This window comes from Canis lupus, chromosome 4 (genome assembly GCF_048164855.1).
Source record: "Canis lupus baileyi chromosome 4, mCanLup2.hap1, whole genome shotgun sequence".
Classification (NCBI taxonomy): Eukaryota; Metazoa; Chordata; class Mammalia; order Carnivora; family Canidae; genus Canis; species Canis lupus.
Genome location: NC_132841.1, coordinates 64364181 through 64387911, shown reverse-complemented (window position 1 = coordinate 64387911; position 23731 = coordinate 64364181). Strand labels below are relative to the sequence as shown.

General features: G+C 36.3%; 1 pseudogene; it reads left to right on the top strand.

Annotated features, from left to right (window-relative positions):
- The first annotated feature begins 11508 nt into the window (after positions 1 to 11508).
- LOC140631605 (cell division control protein 42 homolog pseudogene) lies at positions 11509 to 12081 on the top strand (annotated as a pseudogene).
- Positions 12082 to 23731: the final 11650 nt, after the last annotated feature.

Below are 23731 nucleotides of genomic sequence, written 5' to 3'. Positions count from 1 at the left end.
GGAATGCAGCTGCCCACTTATCTTAAGCATTCAGCCTAAACTATAATTGAGAAACAAATTTTTACCTTCTTTAAGCCGCTGATTTATTATTGGGCCCATTGATTACATCAGCTTAGCCTTACCCTCCTACAACAGAATATAGAATAGAGCTTTGAGATACTAAGAAATCAAGGATAACTCTAAGGTTGTGAATCTGAATGACAGATTCTGAATAAATCATGTATGTGTTCATTTCCTTACTCACTTATTCATTTACTCTCTCAAATATTTATCTGGTGCTTATTATATGCTGTGCACTGTTCTTTGTGCTGGCTATATGGCAGTGGACAAAGCAAAAAGTTCTTGCCTTCATGAAACCTGTATTTTTGTGGTGCATTTCAATGACATACAAATAAATACACACTATATGAAAGTAGTAATAGATGCTATGAAGAAAAATCAAGCAGATAAACAGTGCAGAGAATTTGAGGAAGAGTGATCAAGTAAGACTTCTCTGAAGAAGTGACTTTTGAAGAAGTGGTGAGCCTTGAGAAAGTGAAAATGAGATACGTATGTACTGCGTTGGGTCTATATTGAAACTGTACATTTGAGTTTTGATGTGCCCTCGTTGTATCCGGGACTATAAAGAAAGAAATGGATCAATGTTGGAGGGTATCTGTAAGTTATTCATCTATATAACTTAGTAAAAACAAAGCAATCTGTGTGGAATAGAAGCAAAAAGCAAGAGGATACAAGGAATATAGTAATTATCAAAGATCTGTTGGAAGAAAAGTGACTGGGAAAGTATAAGAAAAAAAAAGACATATAAACGTGAGAAATAGGTGAAGAGATCAGGGTGGTGATGAAGAAAAATAAAAGACAATAGAAATGTCTCAGGAACTGAAGCCAGAAGTCTTCAAAGGGGCAGGTATGAAAAGCTGTGCCCCATACATCAGAAAGATCAAGGAAGATAAGGACAGAGAAAATGCCTTTGAACTTGGCTGAATTGAGATCATTGGATACCATAAAGAGGCAAAGATGGAAGCCAGATTTAGGAGGGGAATTAGGGGGAGAAATACTTTAAATATAGTTCATCTAACTCCTCACCATTGTTATTGGACATTTATTGAGTGCAGTGATTCTATAGAGCTCTACTCTGATAGCCAAAGTATTCACTGAGTCTAGTTACCACATTTGTGAAGAATGACTGAAGAAGTACCAGAGTCTGGCACCTCTGTTAACCCTTTTAGAAAGACTCTGGAGGACAGAATTACAAAAATGTTTTTAACCTCTGGCTGCCTGGCTTTGCTGAAATCAGGAAGACTTGAGAATCCACAACCTAAGCAGACAAACCAATTAGATGTTAAAATCCCAGAGGCTACAACTAAGCTGTCAAAAGAAAGTGAGTGTGGAGAGGTAATTATCCAGCAATTATAAGAAACTAGGCAAAAATCTAAGAGGAGAAAGGTCTATTGGCATGTTGTAAAACTGTTTGAGAGGTTAACAATTTGCTTAGTTTTGTTGACACTAGGCTAAAATGTGTTTCATCAGAAGGTGATGTTCCTTGGACTCTATAGTACTATACTATTAACAACTCAGCTGAAAAGACTCTGAAAACAAACAACATGTTTGAAAATTACAGGAAGTAAAGACATCAGTTGGGCCTTAGAAATTCAGCTGGCAAGAAGCAAAATCCTCCTGCATTTTGTATTGTGATCCATCATACAGCTGATGCTTTGCCAGGCTGAAAACACTTTTCAGAATCAGATGGCATACAGCTTTGCATCTCCAAGGTGTCTATGGCAAAGGAAAATCAGTGAGAAAATTTACCATAACTTGCCTTTTCTGAAATGTATTCTTCCCAATAACTGCTAGTTTCTCTGAGTTTTACTTCGCGCTGTGCAAAATAATAGGGCATATAAAACTGTAGGTTTGCCTGTACTGCAAACCCATTAAGAGTAAATAAAAACTAAACCTAGTAACACACACAAACACACTAGGTTAGTTATTATTTGTAGTTCAAAATAATTTTAGAAGATCAATTATCCCCTACCCAATACTTTGGAGTATAATCAAGAGGATAAAACATAGAATCTTTAGTGAAGGTAGCCATGAATTGAGGAAAAAGAAAAAAGTCTTACTTGATTTGAGGCCAACACAAATGAAATGGAAAGGGATGGGTAAATGAACAGGGTGGAGTATGGAAAAGTGTGACTAGACAAAGCAAAAGATTTCAGTGAGGATAGTTGAAATACTTAGTTTTAAAAATGTTTTGTCATGGTAATTTCTTTAATGCTGTTTTTCTCTCAGAATGATAGATATTTCATTTTTTTCCCCAGGCTCTAAATTTGGGATTATGTTAAAGCACATAGGCAATAAAATAAAGACACCCTATAACTGTAGAGGTTTTAGTTATTCTATTCCCTGTGTAACCCAGAATTGTCACACAAAAATAAATTGTCACACAAAATTAAATTGTCACACAATTTAATTTATATTTTTTCTGAAAAAAATTAGCATTTGTGTTTATCCTATGTACTTTCTAAAATGTATATCATGTACAAAATATATTAGTAGTGGAAATATCATTTACCTCTTATAACTAGACTAATTTGCTATCACCTGACATTAGTTACTTTTTTTCCAAATACAAAGTCTTGATTGTCTTTATGGAAAAAAAAATGCCACAACAAGCGAGTCTACATTTGTTTTCAGAAAATTGTTTTTCTTCTACAGAGAAAAAAGCATTTTTCTTCAAAATGAATGATGATAAATCTATTTTTATACTTGAGATTCAATGAGAATCCTTTCCTTCCCCACTACCCAGTAAATCAGAGTGGCAGCCTGAAATCACTCACTACTGCTTAGCAAGAATACCTAAGCAACAAGTTTGGGAAAGTTGTAGAGTTACGTGAAGGTCTCGGTTTTGTAAGACATAATGCAATTAACGATCTTAGAAAAACAGGATAAATTCATGAAGTTGGACATTCTATAAGAGTCCCCAAACCTCTTGGCATTGAACTAATTAGCCCTATAGTAAGCCATGCATAAGCTAGATGGGTGGCTGGATGACAGAGGCAGTAAATGAGATCTTTTGTGACACCTTCTTCTTAGTTTAGGAATGTCCTAAGTGTCCCCAGAGGCTGTATCCTGAATGAATCAAGGCTTCTGTTGTGATCTATAGCCTCTGATCCCTAGCACATATTCTTATATCAAACATGAATGGATAGGAAGTATGGGGAAGAGAAGAAGGCTTGCGAATCATTAACCCAGTTGAAGTTTGCCATGAGTGAAATAATCTTGTATTTGAACAGCCAGTCAGGACTGGAAATCAAGTGTGAGGCTGATGAGAAAATGGCACTTCCTTCTTCTTGTCACAAAAATGAGACTTATAAACATTTGGCTCTCTAAACTCTTCTACTAGAACTACCATTTAATGGTTGTCTTCTGTGTACCAGGCACCAGACTAGGTGCTAGCTTTATATTGTTTCTCTTTCTCAACTACAAACTTGTAAGACAAGTGTATCCCAGGTCGCAGAAAAGGAATCTCCAGTCCAAAGAAGTTGCCCAGTGTCTCAGAGTCTATGGCTAGAGACACGACTACATTTAAATTAATTGCACTTGCAATTTGCATAACAACACTTCATTCTGATATGTTTATTCACAAAGCCCTTTTCATTGTTGACATGCAATCAAGGAAAGCCTAAAAAGTTTTAAGTGTAGCTTTTTGACATCACGAATCATTTTTTTCCCTTGAAAAGCAAACCCTTCAGCTCATCAGTAAACAAAACTTATAGGTACAACCATGTGTTTGTGGTTATCATTGCTCTCCAAGTCCAGCTCTATGGGTCACTTTCAGTTTCTGGAATGTACCATGTTTGTTTTGTCTTGGTTTTGTCTTCTTTTGATTCTCCCCACTTGGCCCTCTATAGGGATTATTTCCTATAATGCACCATCCATCTGCCTAATCCCAACTCAGCCTTTGGTTTCTTAGTTCAGACAACAGGTCCCTAAGAAGCCCTGGTCAAATGCCCCAGCTGTGTGCTCATACAGACTGCCTTTGCCTGCTTGCATGCTTCTATCCCCCACTAGCCTACAGGTTCCCAGAGTCTATTTTCTTCAGCTTTGTATTCCCAGAACCAGCACAATGCAGAACAAGTACTCAAATATTTATTTACTGTATTTACATTAAAGTACGAGTGACTATAAGATCCACCGAAGTCAGAGGGAACTGCACTGCTTTATTAAGGCAAGGAAGAAACAGAAACAGAAAATAGTTGCCATTTTAGAATGAGGGCTGGAGTTTAATAAAATGATGAGAGAGAGACATAGGGTTGGAGGTGTGGTGAGAGAGAGAGTGAGAGAGTGTGCTATAATTTACTGGAGTCAGGCAGTCTTGGATATTAATACTTGCTCTTTGACCTTGGGCATGTTACTTTACTTTTCTGAACCACTTTTTCATGTGTTTACAAAAGGGTTGTTGGACTAGTTTGATGTGGGCCTACTATGTAAAAAACCCTAAATATGGTATTATTATTATTATTATTATTAATTATTATTATTAGTAGTAGTAGTATGAGAAAATTATTCTCCTGAAAGAATTTACTTGGTTCTGTGCATCTTTTCTTTGTTCTTTGTTGAGATGGATGCTGAGTCTTTATGCTTTTTCTTGATTTTAGACAAGGTAGGGGATCTGTTTTCCTTTCTGTTGTTCCTATTTTCTTCATGAGAATGCTTGTATACATATACTCCTATGGCTTCTTTTAACTGAGGAGAATATGCAACTTTATTTTTTTTATTTATTTTTTTTTAGAATATGCAACTCTAAAAGGATTTAACAAATAATTAAAAGATAATCTTTAAAAAAATCATACTTTAGTACAACCCAATTCTTGTTTGCATATAACTTCCCAGAAGTGCAGATTCTTACCTTGTTACAATTTTTGTGTATGTTTATCATATATGTGCATATATAAAAATATATATTGTATTTTGCTCTTTTGCTTAATATCTTATAATAAGTATTATCCATCTGTACTCCCAGAATCAAAAACGTCTTGAGAAAAAGGCTTTGTTCCATCCATTGATCCCTTAAGCTCTTCTCATTGGTTACCATTGTACAGTCTAAATGTAATAGTCCATCTGACATTATTGTGGATGTTCTATTATTTCATCACATTTCTTGTGGCATAGATTCCTAACCTTTTAATTATGGCAAAATATTCAAAAGGTGAATGAAACAACCCCCAAAGGAGCTTCTGGTATAATATAGTAGCCCAGGCTTATTGTCCTTGGCTTAAAACTGATTATGTGAAAGAACAGTGTGCACCTCTAGAAAGGCAAGCAATTCTGTCATCAGATAAATGATTGCAGCCTTCAGTGGGCTGGCTCCCTTTATTTTAGCTACTGGTTGTAGAGCTGTGAGAGAAGCCTGCATGGAGAATGAAGGCCCAGACTTTTTCTTTCTTTCTTTCTTTCTCTTTTTTTAAAAACTGAAATGTCAAGCTATGTGACTATGCCCGGCAGAAGACGACCCCCTGCGAGATGTGATAAGCCCCAGGCCCTCTCCACACACTGCTCTGAATATGCTGTGGGAGGGCTTCCCAGGCTGATGGAACTAATGACAGTAATAGCTCTGGGTAATTTGTCTTTTTCCTTACTGTGCACATTCTCTCCATGTGGTGCACTTTACACCTACCACCAGGCTCACATCTGGAATGCTACGACCCTCTCAGTCCTGATTCAGAGAGGTTGAATTCTCCTGTAAAGTAAATCTGACCTCTAATTTTCTTAATAATTCAGGATTATGCTAATGCTACTCACAACCAGTGTAGAATGGTACAGGAACACTGAAGAAAGCTTAATCCCTTGTACTGGAAGCATGACCAAGCTTTTCTTGTATATTTGGCTATAATTTGTCTTCTATATCATTCTAATAGAGAAAATAAAAATTTTGAAAAATGTGTCATTTACATCACTTATGCCTTGTTTCTGGTTGTAGGGCATCCTCTGCTTAAGAAGAAATTGTCTGTTTCTTTTCCTTGGTAAAAAGATTTTCTACTAAGGATTTATAAGAATACTAATGATAGGTTTGGGTTTTTAATTCTAACTGTAAAAAATACTTAGATAGTTAAAAAGACTGACAAAATAATTTCAGGGATAGATAAAACAGACTTCACAACAGCTTAATCTCATAAATGCAGAGTGCTTTCAGGAAGATTTTAACAATAAAAAATCCTTTTTTTTAGTGCTGGTTCCACAACAAGATTATACTTTTAATATTGTATTTACGTCTTATGTTTTTTGTATTTATGTTTTAAATAGCTGTATTATTAAAAGTGTAAGCATCTGAACATATCTTTTAGAAAAACATGAATGATCTTAAGTTTTAAGAAATGTTTGTACTACATTAAAAAGGGTAGCCTCTTTAATCTTAGCTCTCTGTGAATAAAGGGAGAATAAATTAGTATGTGAAAGATTCCCCCAGAGAGCAAGAGATTCTCAGCCATTGTAGAGGTATGAGAACCACACTATTTGCCAGGAAAAAATATGTATGCTTATTAGTATGGGTTTCTGGATCATTCTGTCAAAATATTTATAAAGTTATTTCTACGTTATACATAGACACTTAATTTTATTATTTTCTTCTTCAGTCCAGGTGTAAGAAGGCACTAGCCTTGTTTTGAGGACTAAAGATTGTACACAATTATGAACTGTTTATATTGGTTAGTAATTTATATTTCTCACAAGCAATGTAGAGATTATAAACATTTTCCATAAATAATATCTGTGTCTATAATTGGTCAATAAAAAGATAATTCATCAGTGGTGTTCAGTCTCTCTCAGTACCCTTCACTACTGTCCATCGTTCAAGCTTCACACCAGTTTGAAGGCAGAATAATTCTCATCCCCCAGTATCAGGTCACCTTAGAATTTAACCATGGACTCAGACTACTCCATAAAATCCCTTATTTACCTTCTGGATGGATGGTAGAAATGGATTCCAGAAAAAATATATATTTTTTTCTGATGGGTATCCTAAGAGGTCAACATCTACCAATTGGTTTAGGATAAAGCCAATCTAATTAGGGAAAGAGAAACAGGGAAAATTATCATCCTGTATGTCCCAGTGTCCTCCCTAGATCATTCCCTTCTGCCAGGTCTGAGCCTTTAGGAAGGGTTGCTCTAGGAAAAAATAATGATCGCTATCCCTGGGTAAAGTAAAACAAGCTGCAGAAAGGCTGCTGTGGAGGCTGATTGTGACAGGTGTACTGCATTGACCTTCCTGGGTCTCATCCCTTTGGGCAAGATTTGTGCACAGAGTGGAACCTTCTGCTTATATGACAGATCATGGAAGTGAGGTAGTTGAGAGCAGCTTAGCTGATAGGTTTGGGATCCTGCAAAGATCTGCAGCATTTTGAATATTACACTCTCTTTTATATATAGTTCTTTAAGATATTTGACAAGAAAACCCCCAAAGAACAACAACAAATTAGATATTATCTGTGTGATTTCAGCAGAATCTGTGTAGGATGAAGTCAGTCAGTTTATATCACTGAATTAGTCGATAACCCAGTAACGAGAAATTTACAAGAACACCCAGTTCAGGATGAGACCAAAGTTGACTACACCAGTTGTTTTACCAATACCTTGCATTTACTGAGCTACGATCCTCATATGCATTACTTTACACAATCCTCCCAACTGCTCTCAATGGTTCATGTTATTACAGAGAAGGAAGGTGAAGATCAGAGAGGCTCAATACAGGGAAGGTGATCTGTTTGATTTCTGTCAAGCCCTCCATCTTGTTTCTCATCCTCTAATCCACCCTCCCTTCTCCTCCCCACTCCCTTCCCTGCCCATGTGTGGTTTTCATCTCAAAAGACAAGAATGTTCTGGGGATCCCTGGGTGGCTCAGTGGTGTAGCACCTGCCTTCAGCCCAGGGTGTGAGCCTGGAGCCCCAGCATTGGGTCCTGCATCAGGCTCCCTGCCTGGAGCCTGCTTCTCCCTCTGCCTCTTCCTGTGACTCTGCCTCTTTGTCTCTCTGTGTCTCTCATGAATAAATAAAACCTTAAAAAAAAGACTGGAACATTCTAAGAAAACAAAGGTCTACACAAGAAAGAATCAAATGCATGGAGGCTTGAATCCCATTTCTGCCAGTTGAGTGAGCTGGGCAGTTAGCTGACCTCTCCAGGTCTCACTGTTCTCCTCGATGAGCTGTGGATCATCCTAACTCATAGAAGACTGAGCGAGAGAATCAGATCAACTGCTGAGCACAGCAGGCACTCAATGAACACTACGCATTAATTTATAATGATAAACCTCCCAAAGTTTGAAAGGTTTTTTTTTCCCCCTTTCCTTCAGGAACTTGAAGTAGAGGTCTTTATAAAAACATACCCTTTTTCTTTAGAAGACTCATAAAATTGAAGCACATTTATACATAAAGGCATATTTATTTACACTTTTATAAAACGTGGCCTCTAAGATAGTCAACATTTTTTGGACACAGTTATTATATGTAAAATAAGACTTGGAATATTTTTCTTTAAACCAATTTCTTTGGCTTGTAAAAACGGTGAGCATGGCATTTTGATTTAGAATGTAGTTAAGATTTTACAGCTTATTTGGCTGATTCTTGAGAAATGCTGATAGTCACATATCTTGAGCTGCCTTCCTGCCTGTACCACCTTTCTGGAGAAGTGCTTCCTTGCATATTGCAGGCGGAATGGGGAAGCTAACCTGTCCTTAAGAAAGCTTACTGGGTAAGTATCTCAGCTGTTACACTTTCATTACTTCATTGATTTAGCATAGGCTTAGTGAAGTCTTAAGTATGTCTAAGTTCTATGAAATTACAAAGATATGTAAAAAAAGGCCTTTTGACCTAAGGCTGCTTATTATTGAGTAAGGGAGCTGAAACATTATCTATGAACAGATATAAACCTGTGGAAGGGCAAAAAATTGAGTTCACAGGAGGAAGAATCCCTTCAGCTGAAGGGATTAGGCTTCACAGATGGGTGAATTTTGAACTTGGTTATTGATTTGAAAATGGATAAGGGGAAGACATTTTAGGGGGAAGAAGGAAGGAATAAAATGAACAATACCATGAATGATGGTGTGAGGGCTGTGTACGGGGAACAATGGGAAGGCCTCTCTGATGTGCATTTTCGCAGTCGGTTTACAGCAGAATGACATACTCCCAAACCTACCTGAACCTCCCAAAAGTCCCTCTGGGATAAGGGCTGGGATCAGCATGTTTAACATGGATCCCAGCTAACTGGGATAGAACCACACGGCTGAGTACCTGGAAGTAGCGGAATGGCTGGCGGGTAGACAAGTGGTTCTTAGTCCAGGCTGCACACACATTAGGATCCTACAGAGGTGGATCTTCTGCCTGCCACCCTCTTTCTCTCCCTTTTCTCTTCTTCCTCCTCCTCCTTCCTCTATCTCTTTCTTTTATACCTAAGCCCCAGACCAATTAAACTAGAATCTGAGAATGGGAACTTGCATCAGTGTATATATTTTTTACTTTTTATTATGGAATTTAAAGAATTGAAATATAATTAACATACAGTGTTATGTTAGTTTCAGGTGTATAATATAATGATTCAACAATTCTATATGCATTATTCAGTGCTCATCACAATAAGTGTACTCTTAATTTCCTTGATCTATTTCTCCCATCCTCCCATTTACTCCTCTGTGGTAGCCACCAGTTTGTTTTCTGTATTTAAGAGTTTATCATGATCTCAGGTCCTGAGATCAAGCACCTCATCAGACTCTGTACTTAGTGGGGAGTCTGCTAGAGATTTGCTCCCTCTCTCTCTGCCCTTCACCACCACATGCCCATTCTCTTTCTCCCTCATTCTAAAAAGAAATGAATAGATCATTAAAAAAGGGAAAAAAAACAGTAATTTTTCAATATCGTGAAATAGCCAGTTACATTCTAATTTTTTGCTGTTTCATAAATGTGAATGCATGTGTGTATAATTTTTTACAGATTGTTTGAATCAGAGTTTTGACTAAGTGCACACATTATGATTGGTTGGTATGTCTCCTTCAATCAATGTGTTTCCTCTCCATTTCTCTCTCTCTCTCTGCCTCTTTTGGTTTAGTTTTCTTCAAAAAACTAGATTGTCCTACAGTTTTCCTCACCCTGCATTTTACTGATTACATTCCTGTGGTATCATGTAACATATTTTCTAATCATTTTGTAGATATTTGGATCTTGAGGGTTTTTTTTTTTTTAAGATTTCATTTATTTATTCATGAAAGACACACACAGAGAGAGGCAGAGACACAGGCAGAGGGAGAAGCAGGCTCCATGAAGGGAGCCTGACGTGGGGCTCGATTTCAGGACCCCAGGATCACCCTTGGGTGAAAGGCGGCGTTAACTGCTGAGCCACCCGGGCTGCCCTGGATCTTGAGGTTTAACAAGATTTAGATTCCAGGTTTTTTTGTTTTGTTGTGTTGTGGTTTTGTTTGTTTCGTTTTTTGCAAGACCATTTTCTAGATAGCGGTGTGTTCTTCCATTAAAAGCATATAATACCTGAGTATCTCTCTTACTGAGGTGTAGCAACCACTGATAATCAATGCCTAAAGCCATTTATTTAATATAACTTGCAAAATGATGATATTCTATCTTCATTTACTTGCTGGAAAACTTCTGTAAAGAGACATTTTATCTCATCTACTAGCTGCTTAAAAAGTGGTACCGTTTGAATAGGAAATGCAGGATACATCATTCTTTCTCTTATCTACCAGTTTTCAAAATGATGAATTTGTTCATCAGCATCACGTAATGGAATACAACTATTAAATTAATTATTTTACTTACTATTAATATAAATGTAAACATGTATGGAGTATCCAAGTCCAAAGCAATGTTACTGTTATTGATGCTCAGATTGTTCTTTCTTTGCTTAGTGGGAACCTCTTCAGTTTGGCTCCTGAGTTCTTTTGATATAACCCTAATAGTATTTAAAATATTATTTACTATCTGGTATGACAATATGTTCCAGTATCATCACATACACTTCCTGCCCCAAACCTACAGTCAATTATCTCTCCAAAGAGCCCTGATATCTTTTAGTTGGAAACCATATTTTAAGACTACAGTATGGATGCTAGTGGTTCTCATTGCTATTATGCAATGTTTTTGAGCCTTTTCAAAAGAAAGAACTAGGGAAGAATTTTTTTTTTAAGTTACCATCATATCACAAATTTATACTGATACTTTTATTTTTTTTATTTATTTTTTTATACTGATACTTTTAATTCGAAGCCAGAACTACAGGGTATTTCCTCTTCACTGGCTTTCCTCCAAATCCCAATTCTCAATGACAGAAATATTAGAATTGGAATGTTTTATACTAAATCATTTGCTTTGTCCTACAATGCACACATGGAAGTTTCATATTAACAATACTAGAGTGGAGGGGACTCTGTGTAGTGCTGCCAATGTCCTGTTGGAGCAACAAGGTCATCACTGATTTTGAAATATTTAAAGTGGATTCAGTGCTGTTTCAGCAATGCAGAGAATTAAGTGCAGTGTTGTGGGCAATGGTGCCATTAGTAACACATGTGTCCTGATATCCTACACAACTGATTTCCATCTGAGTATGTACTGACTATTTTTTGACAAACATGCAGTCATAGTTATGATTGGTGGAGAGCCATATACTCTCGGACTTTTTGGTACTGCAGGGCAAGAGGATAGTGACAGATGATGACGGCCGAGTTATCCACAAACAGATATATTTCTAGTCTGTTTTTCAGTGGTCTCTCCATCCTCACTTGAAAATATGAAGGAAAAGTGGGTGCCAGAGATAACTTACCCTTGTCCAAAGGCTCCTTTCTGGCTTGTTGGGACTCAAATTGACCTCTGAGATGACCCCTCTACGATTGAGAAACTTGCCAACAACAAACAGAAGCCTATCACTGCAGAGACTGCTGAAAAGCTGGCCCGGGACCTGAAGGCAGTCAAGTGTGTGAAGTGTTCTGCACTCACACAGAAAGGCCTAAAGAATGTATTTGACGAAGCAATATTGGCTGCCCTAGGGCCTCCAGAACTGAAGAAGAGCCGCAGGTGCATGCTGCTATGAACATCTCTCTAGAGCCCTTTCCGCACAGCTGTTGTCAGCGTCATTCTAAAAGCAATGTTAAATCAAACTAAAGATTAAAGGTTAAAATTCGTTTTTGCAAAAATGACAAATGCCCTGCACCTTCCCACAGGCACTCTGGTGTGAGACAAGGCCTATAGGGATGATCTCCTTCCACCTCTCAGTACTAGTTTATTAGAGTAACTGTGTATTGTCAGAGGTGATTAATATGAGTTTTTGTTTTGTTGTTTTAAAAAAATTGTTTAAAAGCAAGACATGCTTATGATGACTCTATAACAGACTAATTTGGGTCATTGAAGCTGCTCCCAGACTCCATCTATCCACTCTGGAGAATAATCTGGGATATTTAGTTTTTTGTTGTGTGGGGGCAGAGCATGTGTTTGGAGTTTGTTTTTATTTAGTCATTTTTAAAAATATTAATTAATTAATTAATTAATTTATTTATTTACTTATTTAGAAGAGACACAGAGAGAGGCAGAGACACAGGCAGAGGGAGAAGCAAGCTCCCTGCAAGGAGTCTGATTTGAGACTAGATCTGGAACCTGGATGCTAAGGGCAGACACTTAGCTGCTGAGCCCCCCAAGCATCCCCATTGAGTCATGTTTTTAAAGTTCATTAACCACTGGACAGCCTTATGGTTTGATGGATTGATGGACAGCCTTTATGGATTGATTCCACATTCTACTTCCTAGACCCAGTTTAGAAAACTTGTTCCCACCTGGTGTTCTTAGAAGGAGTATAATAAATGCCTCATTTAATAACATACTCCTTTTTGAACATTGCCTTTTCTCTCCACCCTTAAGTCGGTCCAGTAACTGATGAAACTCATGAAAATAAGTGGAACCTATCATACCCCTCTTTTTTTTTTCTAAGATGCACTATTTATGTGACTGTGACTTTCAAGAATTGTTTGCCATTTGCTAATTTTTTTGAAGTTAATTTCTAACTTCTTTCGCTGATAAATGAAGAAAAATATTTCAACTTTTGAAATACACCAAATGGATTGAGTACAAAATTGAAAAACATTTTTTTCCCTGTCAGTTATTGTCTTATATGCTTAGGATAGATGTCCAGCTTACTAGTGCATGATACAGTATTCCTAGAACATAGACGAAAACCTGGTAAATCAAGGAAATGTGAGGGTGTAGCCAGAAGATAGATGTCTATGGAATGATGCACAACCTCTTTCAAGTTGGGAGGATGGAGACTTGCTTCATGAAGAAGCTGGGGATGGGGAAGACATTTAACAATATGAGGACCAGTCACATGAATCCCCTCATTTCTCTTTTGTTTATGAGGAGCCCTGGAGTAGCTTAAGGGCTGTATAGTTTAATAAAAAAAAAAAATTAAAAAAAATGTAGAGTCTTACGATTTTGCTTTTCTTCATAACTATGTGTTAGTAAGGATTTTGTTTACCTATTTTGCTTTCAATTTCCAATTTAAAAGAAATGTTTAGGTAATCTTGTCCCTCTTCCCCAAATCCTAATTCTTGTAGATTCACTCCTGTTTGAACCGATGCTTTCTCATGTCTCGGTTCTTTGTATATGGATTTTTTTCAGATGTAATAAAGAAACAAAAAACCCCTTAAAAATACTAACACCTTTTCTAATAGTATTACTGCTGAAATGCTGTTATTTTAATCTTTTTTTCTTGGTGTATATGCCACTAAGGATGTATAGGCATTTGCTCTGCCTTAAAGTTACTTTGAATAGTTCATCTATTTGATTACTCCAGCAGTTTGTTACATATTCATGCTCCTTTGTTATTTTATTTTAATTTTAGAGGTTAATTTTTAAATTTAGTTTTATTTTGTAATTATGTGCAATATTTATATGGTTTCAAAGTTACATTTACAAAACAAATTGTTGTCAAAGTAATTTAGCCTGTCCCATCAGCCTCTCTGCTTCCTCTCCCTGTGGATAACCATTTAAGCAGTGTATGGTTTGTCATTCTATTGTTTATGTTCAGTACATAATTATAAATCTGCCCCAGTGATCTTATGTGGAGCCAGACTAGAGAGCATTTACTGTAGAAAATGATGAGCTAGAATGTTTTTCAGTCTTATGGAGCAGGGACTTTGTACAACATATTTAATGCTGTATTTCCTACATCTAGATTAGTATCTGGCACCTAGCAGATGGTTGGGAATATGGGTTGAATGAATGAATGAATATTTAGTAGAAGTTTGCGATCAGAAGAGTGAGAGAGTCAAAGCTGTCCTTTTTTGAAAACTTAATCTGACAGTAATGGTTAAGGCAATTTGGAGGGAAAAACTGAATACTGGATGACTAATTTGGAGACTTATTTGGTTAAGTGGATGATAGCAATTTTGAAGAAAAAATAAAAAGCGCGTGTGTGTGTGTGTGTGTGTGTGTGTGTGTGTGCATGCATGTGCATGAATTCTGTGGACTGGCAGCGTGCTGTCTGGACTGGCTCTATTTATCTCTGTTGGGTGTACTTGTGTTTCTGTGGTCAGCTGGCAAGTTAGCCGGCCTCACTTGCATCACTGGCAGGTGGCAGGCTTTGGCAAGGAGGCTAATTGTTGTCTGTGTCAACTCACTTCTTTTTGCGGTGTTTCATCTTTCATCTTTCGGTGGACTAGCTTAGGTTCTTTTCCATCTATTCAGGGTACTAAGTACAGCAAATGGCAAGACCCAAGGTGCAAATGTTTTTCAATCTTCTGTTTGTGTCATGCTTGCCAAGTTTTCCCATTGGCCAAAGGAAGCCACAATAACAACCCTGATTCAAGAAGTGGCCATACAGACTTTAGCTTTTGGTGGAAGGGAGGAATTTACAGCCATTTTGAATTTTCCAATGTGGGATGTATGTGAGGCATATGTGAATAAAGTCATCTATTTCTCACAGCTTTTAGTTCCAGTTCCACACGAGGTTGTTAATTTACATCTCTGCATCCTTTCTATGGCCTTTTCTGAAATGTTTCTCAACCACATAGTCCATTTTGAGTTCTGTATCTTCCACAAAACCTTTCCTTACTAAAATTTCACTTATGAGAGTTTCTTTAGTACTTCTGTTTTTTGGCGTGGTGATTGCCTTTTAATTCTACACTTTATAACATATTTATATATGTTTTATACTTACATTACATTTTATATTGTTGCATTGTGCTCTAATTTTTTGTGTATACTTCTTCTGAATTCTCTACTAATTTGTCTTATTTTTCTCAATGAATTATTAACCTCAATGCATTTATTTGTTTTTATTTTTTAAAGATTTTATTTATTTATTCATGAGAGACACAGAGAGAGAGGCAGAGACAGGGAGAAGCAGGCTCCATGCAGAGAGCCTGACGTCGGACTCAATCCCGGGTCTTCAGGATCACACCCTGGGCTGAAGATGTCGCTAAACTGCTGAGCCACCCAGGCTCCCCAACCTTAATGAATTTAGAATAGTGTTAGAATATAAGTACTCTATAATTGTTACTTGAACTTTGGATTAACTTAGAGAATCCTTCTGAAATTGGATGTTACTAAAGCCTTCTTTATTTTGCTTTTCAATGGATCTGTCCAATTATGATTTACTATGTCTAAAAATATTGGCTAAGGAAATCTGTTTAAATTCAGCAGGCTATCTGTTTTTAAGTATTTTGACATCTGGATCAAATCAATTAAAAATAAAATGTTTGTAATTCTGTTTTTTAAATACTTTAAATGTGCAATGAGACCACTTATAAGTAAGACATATAAAATACTCTTGCTAGGGCATGTGTATGACTGAGGAGGTTCAGGTAGTGAAAGCAAAACAAGCAACAAAGATGGTGATGACCCAGAATGTGTCATTGGAAAATCTCTTAATTCCCTTTAGCAAAAGGTCATGTTGAGGAGATCTCAAGGAGAGCTGGTGGTATTTGTGTGAGACAGAAAAATAAAGATGAAGGCTAAGAGAGAAGGTAGAAGAGAAGAGAGAAAATAGTGCCAGGCTAGGACAGCAGTATCATCTTACATCTCTGGTTCTGATTTAGCTTCCTGTGACCTGGGGAAGAGTATTGAGGAGTTCTGAAAAGAGGAAGGAATAAAGACATCCTTTCCTTCTTATCTTCACTAAAAATTCCAGAGAAGAATGAAGGCAAAGGGAGAGAGCGAGGTGGGGTGGTTTTTGTGAAGTGCTTGATCATTGAGAAGTATGGTGCTTGGGAAAGATAATTGTAAGATTTTTCTGCATAATGAGGGATCTATAAAATTTTTAAAGATTCTATTTATTTATTCATAAGAGACATGGAGAGAGAGAGAGGCAGAGACACAGGCAGAGGGAGAAGCAGGCTCCATGCTGGGAGCCGGATGTGGGACTCCATCCTCGGTCTCCAGGATCATGCCCTGGACCCAAGGAGGCGCCAAACCACCGAGCCACCTAGATTGCCCAGGATCTATAAAATTTTGTTTTGTTGTCTGGAGACTGCCAACCTAGACAAAAGTGAATCTCAAAAGTATTCATTGATCTCCTGTAAAAGAAAAAGACTGCAAAGGAGTTAATATGTATATATGGAAAGAAATGAGGCTTAGCAAAATGCATAGCAATTCATCAATGAGAGCTATATTAGTATCCAGAAGTCTAATGGATGCTATCCCTGTCAATAATTGTTGGAGACTGCTTGTCAACAAACTGGATTGTTTGTCATAGACACTGACAAACTGTAGTATAAGGATCTTGAACTTTTGCATACATTGGAAATACTTATGTGAATATACATATGCATATGTATATTTGTAATGAGAGTGTTTTCCTGCATTATAAAGTTTCAAGATTTGTCCAATAGGGCTTGAAGTCTTTTTTACTAAATGGTGGATCTTATCATGACATTTATGTACTCTAACATCCAATCATCTTGGTTTTAATGAAAATATTTTCCTTAAATATTTTGAAAGTAAAGCATCTTCACTGAATCAAAACTGACATTTTAATTTGAACTCTCCAGTCTGAAAAGAGTTTGCAGTCAAAATTTGTCATTAAAAAAACTCAATGAAATGAAAAATAATGATATGCTGGCTTGCCCCTACAGGTATCTGGAATAGAAGTGCTAAAGATACTATATTTTAATGCTCAGTTGGCTTCTTTTACTGCCAGGCAGGGATTAAATGGGAGGCAGCTCTTGGTTCTGTGGAAAGGACCATGGTCTTAAGCTCAGAAGAACTGCATTTAAGACAGAGCTGTCTCATTTATCAATGGGATAATCTTGTTCAAGTAACTTAGTTTCTTCATTCTTAAAATTGGGATTATAATAGATATGTCACAGAGCCTTAAGACAACGATGTATAGAAAAGTGTTACAAAAAAAAAACTTATACAAATGTAAGATTGTTGAAGATATTCCCTATATATTTTCTAACAAATGGTATTGTTTATATTCAAGATCTATAAAAATTAATCCATATTTGTTTCAATTATTTTATTGCAAAAGCAATACATGGTGAAGAGAAAATTTTAAAAAGGAAAATTAAAACTAAGCAAAAAGAAGGAACTGAGAATCACCCATAATTGTTCTAAATAATTATTATTGTGTTTATGTGATTTTCATCTAAGCTTTTACTTCTACATATAGTTTTTAAAAATATACACCATTATTGCAGTGCACAAGATATGGTATATAGTTTGTAGCTTTCCCCTTAACATTACATTATGATTATATGTGATTATATTATGATTATGTTTTTAGGACAATACATGTACTTTATAGGATTGTGTAAGTTAATATATACTCCTCTATGTGAATGAACCATAATTATAATTTACCTACCTATTTCCCTATTAGTTGAACAAAGACTTTAGGATTTTTCAGTCTCTCAAGGAGATGACTATTCTATAACTCCTTGTATACATTCATTAATATTTTTGGATGAAAGAGTAGTATTTTGAGCCTTTTAATATACATTGCCAACTTGCCTTCTAGGCTGAATGCCAGTTTCTGTTTTTCCTAGTAGTGTGTAAAGGTGTCTGTTTCCCCACATCCTAATCAATATTGGGCATTACAATAATTTTAAAAAATCCATATCAAGGTCATAGGTACAAGTATTATCTCACTTTTTAAAAAGATTTTATTTTTTTGACAGAGAGAGCAAGCACTCTGGAGGAGGAGTGGCAGAGGGAGAGCGAGAAATAGGCTCCAAGCTGAGCAGAGAGCCAGACATGGGGCTTGATCTCAGGACCCTGGGATCATGACCTGAGCCCAAGGAAGACACTTAACTGACTGAGCACCCAGGCACCCCATACCACTTTTTTTATAGCATTTAAACGAATATATATATATATATATATATATATATATATATATATATATATATATCCCAGTTGTAATTCTTCTTATTAAATGAAATGCTTGTTCATGACATTTGCTCTAACTTTTTCTCATTAATTTTTAGGAGATCTTTACACATTAAGATTATTAATCCCTGCTTATGTTTGTTGTGAATATGTTTCCCCACTTTTTTATTGCCTTTAAATTATGTTTGTGATGATTTTAAAAATGATGTATGCATTTTCCATTCATAGGTAGTGCTTTATTTATCTGGTATTGTCAATGAATGAGGAATTCCACCTAAATAAAGTTTCCAAATAATTGAAGCATCTTTTAATAAGTAAGAAGACAATTTTTAAATGAAAGATCATTCCAAATTGTGTAATCCACTTCCTTGCCTCCTTATACAAAATGTGCTTCACAAAATTATAAAAAAATTATAGTTTATATATAGTTATATATATAAAATTTGGCCTTCAAAAAACCTTGGAAAATAGTTACTGTTATCTTCTTTTGTACCTAGGCCACTGAAGTTACAGAGACAACAGATAATAGACACAACTTACATGGCGTAGACCTATCATTAGAACCCAAGTTTAAACCCACTGCTTTTTATACTATAGTCAAGACACTTCTACTATCTATTAATATTCTGAAGCCCTCAAGTCTGTATAAATGTCCAAGGATATATTTGCATGACATTTTGGGTTTGTGGATATTTTTAAATTAATAAATTAATTAATTTTCAAGATTTTATTTGACACAGAGAGAAAAAGCAAGAGAGGGAGAAGCTTGCGGGGTGGGGGTGGGGGTGCTCCATCCCAGGACCCTGGGATCATGACCTAGGCTGAAGGCAGATGCTTAATGGACTGAGCCACCCATTGATATTCCTTTTATTTCTTCTCTCTCTCTCTCTTTTAAGATTTTATTTATTTATTTGACAGAAAGAGAGTGATCAAGAGTAAGAGACGGAGAACGAGAAGGGGAGGGGAAAGGGAGAGGGAGATGCAGACTCCCTGCTAAGCAGGGAACACAATATAGGGCTTGATCCTTGAACCCCAGGACCATGACCTGAGCCGAAGGCAGATGCTTAACCCACTGAGCTACCCAGGCACCCCTGGATATTTCTTTTAAATATATGTGTTTCCTCAATTTCAGCAAGGTAACTCTAAGTGTGTCCTGCTTTCAGCTTACTTGCTTCTGACTTGGGCAACAGTAACGAATAAATACAGATGAGTCACTTTGTGCCATCCACTGTAATGGTTGCTTGGCGCTTTTCCCTACCAGTGTTTTAATTTGCTACTCTTAATCTGTGGTAGGATGAAAAATGGATAACCAGGTTGGTAAAAACTATGTACAAGAAATGAGTAAAGCTTTTTTTTTGAGCAAAGTCCAAGAGGCTTTTCTGTATATAAATCTCCTGACTTTCTTTTGCCTCAACCTGACTCTCGAATTTATTCATGTTTGCAGCGCCGCCTGAAATAAACACTTCAGTAACTTTATCCCATTTAGTCCTCAGGATGACACTGCAGATTAGAATAATTATCCATTTTCACCTTAAATCGAGGAAACTGAAATTTAAAAAAGTAACTAACTTGCCCAAGATTCTATTACCTCGAGTTTGTGGCTTCTGTTTGGAATTCTTTATTTGCTAATCTTAGACTGGATGGCAAGACAAGAAGTCTTAAAATAACCGAAGAGTTACTGTATCTCAGCATTCAGTGGCAATGATCAGAGAAAATATGAAAGGTAGCATGTGACTAAAATTTTTGTTTATGAGGTTCAAACTTTAAAGAAAATCTGTACATTTTAAGATAATGTTGAATTTACTGCTACAACTGGGTGTTTGGTTTGTGAGTGTTCTTACCTTGCCAAAAGACAAACATCTTGTCCTCTGCCAAAGATATTTGCAGTGTACTACAAAATAAGATTCCTGTTATGATGAGAATATTTATATAGAATAAATGATACACAATTATAATTTATTTGATAGTGATGATGCAATTAAATATGTATGTTGAATGTTCGTCACCATGCTATATGATAGAATTAGAATTGGGTGGATGGAGTATAGTTGGGGAAAGACTACTAAAATATTGGATAACTATACAGTACAGAATAATATTAGCCTGCACATCTATATTTACAAAGTGCTGTTATATCAGATTTATTCCTATGTGTGTTCTGACACCTAACAATGACAGAGATCTATGGAAGTCAAATAAACACTTTGACCTGAAGGTCAGATTCTGATAGAGAATGAGAGAGAAATCTTTTTTGCTGGGTGGGGAATAATATATTAGTTGTTGGCTTTTGGTGACAAGTAACAAAACTGACTCTGATAACCAGAACTAAAAAGAGATTTTAAGTGGCTGCCAAAATAAAAAGCAGAGTTTAAAAAAAGTCAGGTGTTTTGTTTTATTGTGTTTTTTTTTGTTTGTTTGTTTGTTTTCTTAGGAAGCATTTGCATGCATAGGGGTAAAGGGCAAAGGGTGGGAGAAATAAGAGAGAAAATCTTAACCAGGCTCCACACCTGGTGCAGAACCCCATGTGGGGCTTGATCTCACAACCCTGAGATCATGACCTAAGCTGAAACTAAGAGTCAGGCATCCCAAGAGAAACATATTTTAAACTTTGGGTATGCACTAGTATATAAAAATACTGGGTGTTCTACTTCACATGATTTGACTCCTTTCATCTTGATTTGAGATATAGCACTGTGCTGGTTAATTCTTTGTGTAATTCTATTAAGAATTAATTATTAATTTCTTAGATGAGCCATGAATTAGCAGATATTCAATCAAACATTATTCTGGATGTTTTTATGATGGTGCTTTTATTTTGCTTTTCACAACCTTGTTGCTGTTGATGTTTCTGTTTCCAAATTTTTTATTTAAATTCCAGTTAGTTAACATGCACTGTAATATTGGTTTCTGATATAGAATTTAGTGATTTATCACTTATATGCAATACTCAGTGCTCATCTGTGATGGTGTTTTTGAATGGAATTTACATTTAAATTGGTGGGCTTTATGTAAATCATATTGCCATCCAAGATGTGGATGGGCCTCGTCTAATAAGTTGAAGTCATGAATAGAACTAAGGTGGACCTCTCTGGAGCAAGAGAGACTTCTCCAGCAACTGCCCTTGGACTTCATCTGCAACATTAGCTCTTCCTGGTTTTATAGCAAATGGCCTTTAGGCTTGAACTAGAATATTAGTTCTCCTAGGTTTCTAGTCTGCGGCTCACCCCTTGCAAATTTTGGATTTGCCAGTTCCATAATCATGCAGCCAATTCCATATAATGAATGTTTTTCTATTTATTTGCACATGCTACTGGTTCTGTTTTCTGGACAATCTTGACTAATGCAGGTATGACATAACATTTTTGTGTAAAACTCTTCAAAAATGCTCTATTACCAATAGGAATGAAAAAAGTCCTTAGCTCCTTCACGATCTCATGTCTTAGAATTATAAAATACTTGAAATTCTCCAAAGGGGCCATGCTTTTCCTTGCACATGTGACCTTCTACTTCATATGCTTTTATGCTCCTTGTTTGTTTGGACAAGTCTTATCCTTTAGTTCTCAATTCAAATATCATTATAGTTCAGGGAGTATTGCTGGATAACCAGTCAAAGCTAAATGCTGTGATTTGGAAGCATTTGTTCATCTTCTTACACCATTTATCTCATTGCTATAGCTATTTGTTTCTTTTTTTAAAGATTTTATTTATTTATTCATGAGAGACACAGAAAGAGAGAGGCAAAGACACAGGCAGAGGGAGAAGCAGGCCCCATGCAGGGAGCCCGACATGGGACTTGATCCTGGGTCTCCAGGATCAGTTCCTGGCTGAAGGCGGCGCTAAACCACTGAGTCATCCAGGCTGCCCTAGCTATTTGTTTCTATATCTGTCCTCTCCATCAAACTCTGAACTTCATGAGGTGAGCGATCTTATTGTTCATATTTTTGTTATTTAATGAAGTTCCCAGCAGCATTACTAACAAGCCCATACTGGTATAGTATCCTTCCAATCAAAGAACTCAGTTATTCTGTTGTGTGTACTTCTGGCCACAGTAATTAGCCTTCTTGGGAATATTAATGGTTGCTAGAGTCTGAATTTTTGTAGATGTTCATTACCATTGAATTTCTAATATATACTCCAATAATTTTGAATAATATAACAAAAGTTAAATAGACAGCCTTTGTTTATTTAGAATAATACAGATTGTGGGGTACCTTTAATCTTTGAGGCCCTAATGGCTCACAAATAACTTTTCAGAAGATTCATTGTGATATTTTGAAAATCCAGGTAAATATGGAAGCATTTTTTTTATCACAAAAAATTTCTGCATTTTCTTAGGGCGTACTTAATTATTATACCTCCTTGAGTATTTACTTCAAGTTAGTTTTTACCTCCTTGACAGAGTGATGGGCTGTTGGGAAATATAAAATTTCATTTTATAAACCTCTGTAGTAAAGATAAATCTGAAATAACAATGAGAAAAATATGCTGACATTGACAAAAATGACATTACTATTCATATTTCAGAATATATCAGTTGAAGTTGGCTTTATCTGAACAGGCCAGTGGAGGAGGAGAAGTCAAAAAAGTTATGAGGAAATTCTGGGTAGCTGTGAATCATATATTCTTTTCAAGTGAGGTGTATTTTTTTTTATGTGATTCCTTCATGAGAAAAGCTTCTTGGGGTTACTGACATCTTCCAATGTGTCTGTTTTGTCTGCCATCCCACTACTAAAGCATCATTCAAATAAAACTGCAGAACCATGATTCTTAATTCCTTTCTTAGCTCACACAAATTGTTGCTTCAGCAATGCTTCAAATCTATTAAATATACAGAAATTAAATTATACACACACACACACACACGCACACACACACATATACATGTATAGATATCAGTATCACTTCACAAAGTCCCTGGGATTGGACACTAACAACTGCAAAATGGAGCATTTTATCAAAGTGGTAGCAAATTGTCTTGATTGGCAATTCTTCTTATTACTCATTATACTTCATCCTGTTCTGTCATCTTAGGCTAGACTCATTTACACCCAACATTAATTTTGATAATGAAATTTCTGATAATATAACATGTTCCTGTGCCACAAACTTCTCATAAATGAAGACTTGATAGTTCTTATAAATGGAGCGTGACTCTTAGCTCTGTGCACCAGGTCTTCTGGAAAATAAAAAGTTATTTCTCTGTTCCTGCCCTAAATCAAAGTCAATAAAACCTTTACACTGTTCCTAAAGAAATTGCTTCATTGTCCCTGTAGACAAACCTCATTATATGTTTACCAAGCAAAGGGTTTTCTGCTTGCAATGATGCCTAGTGGGCACGAGATGCCCAGAACTCTTGTCAG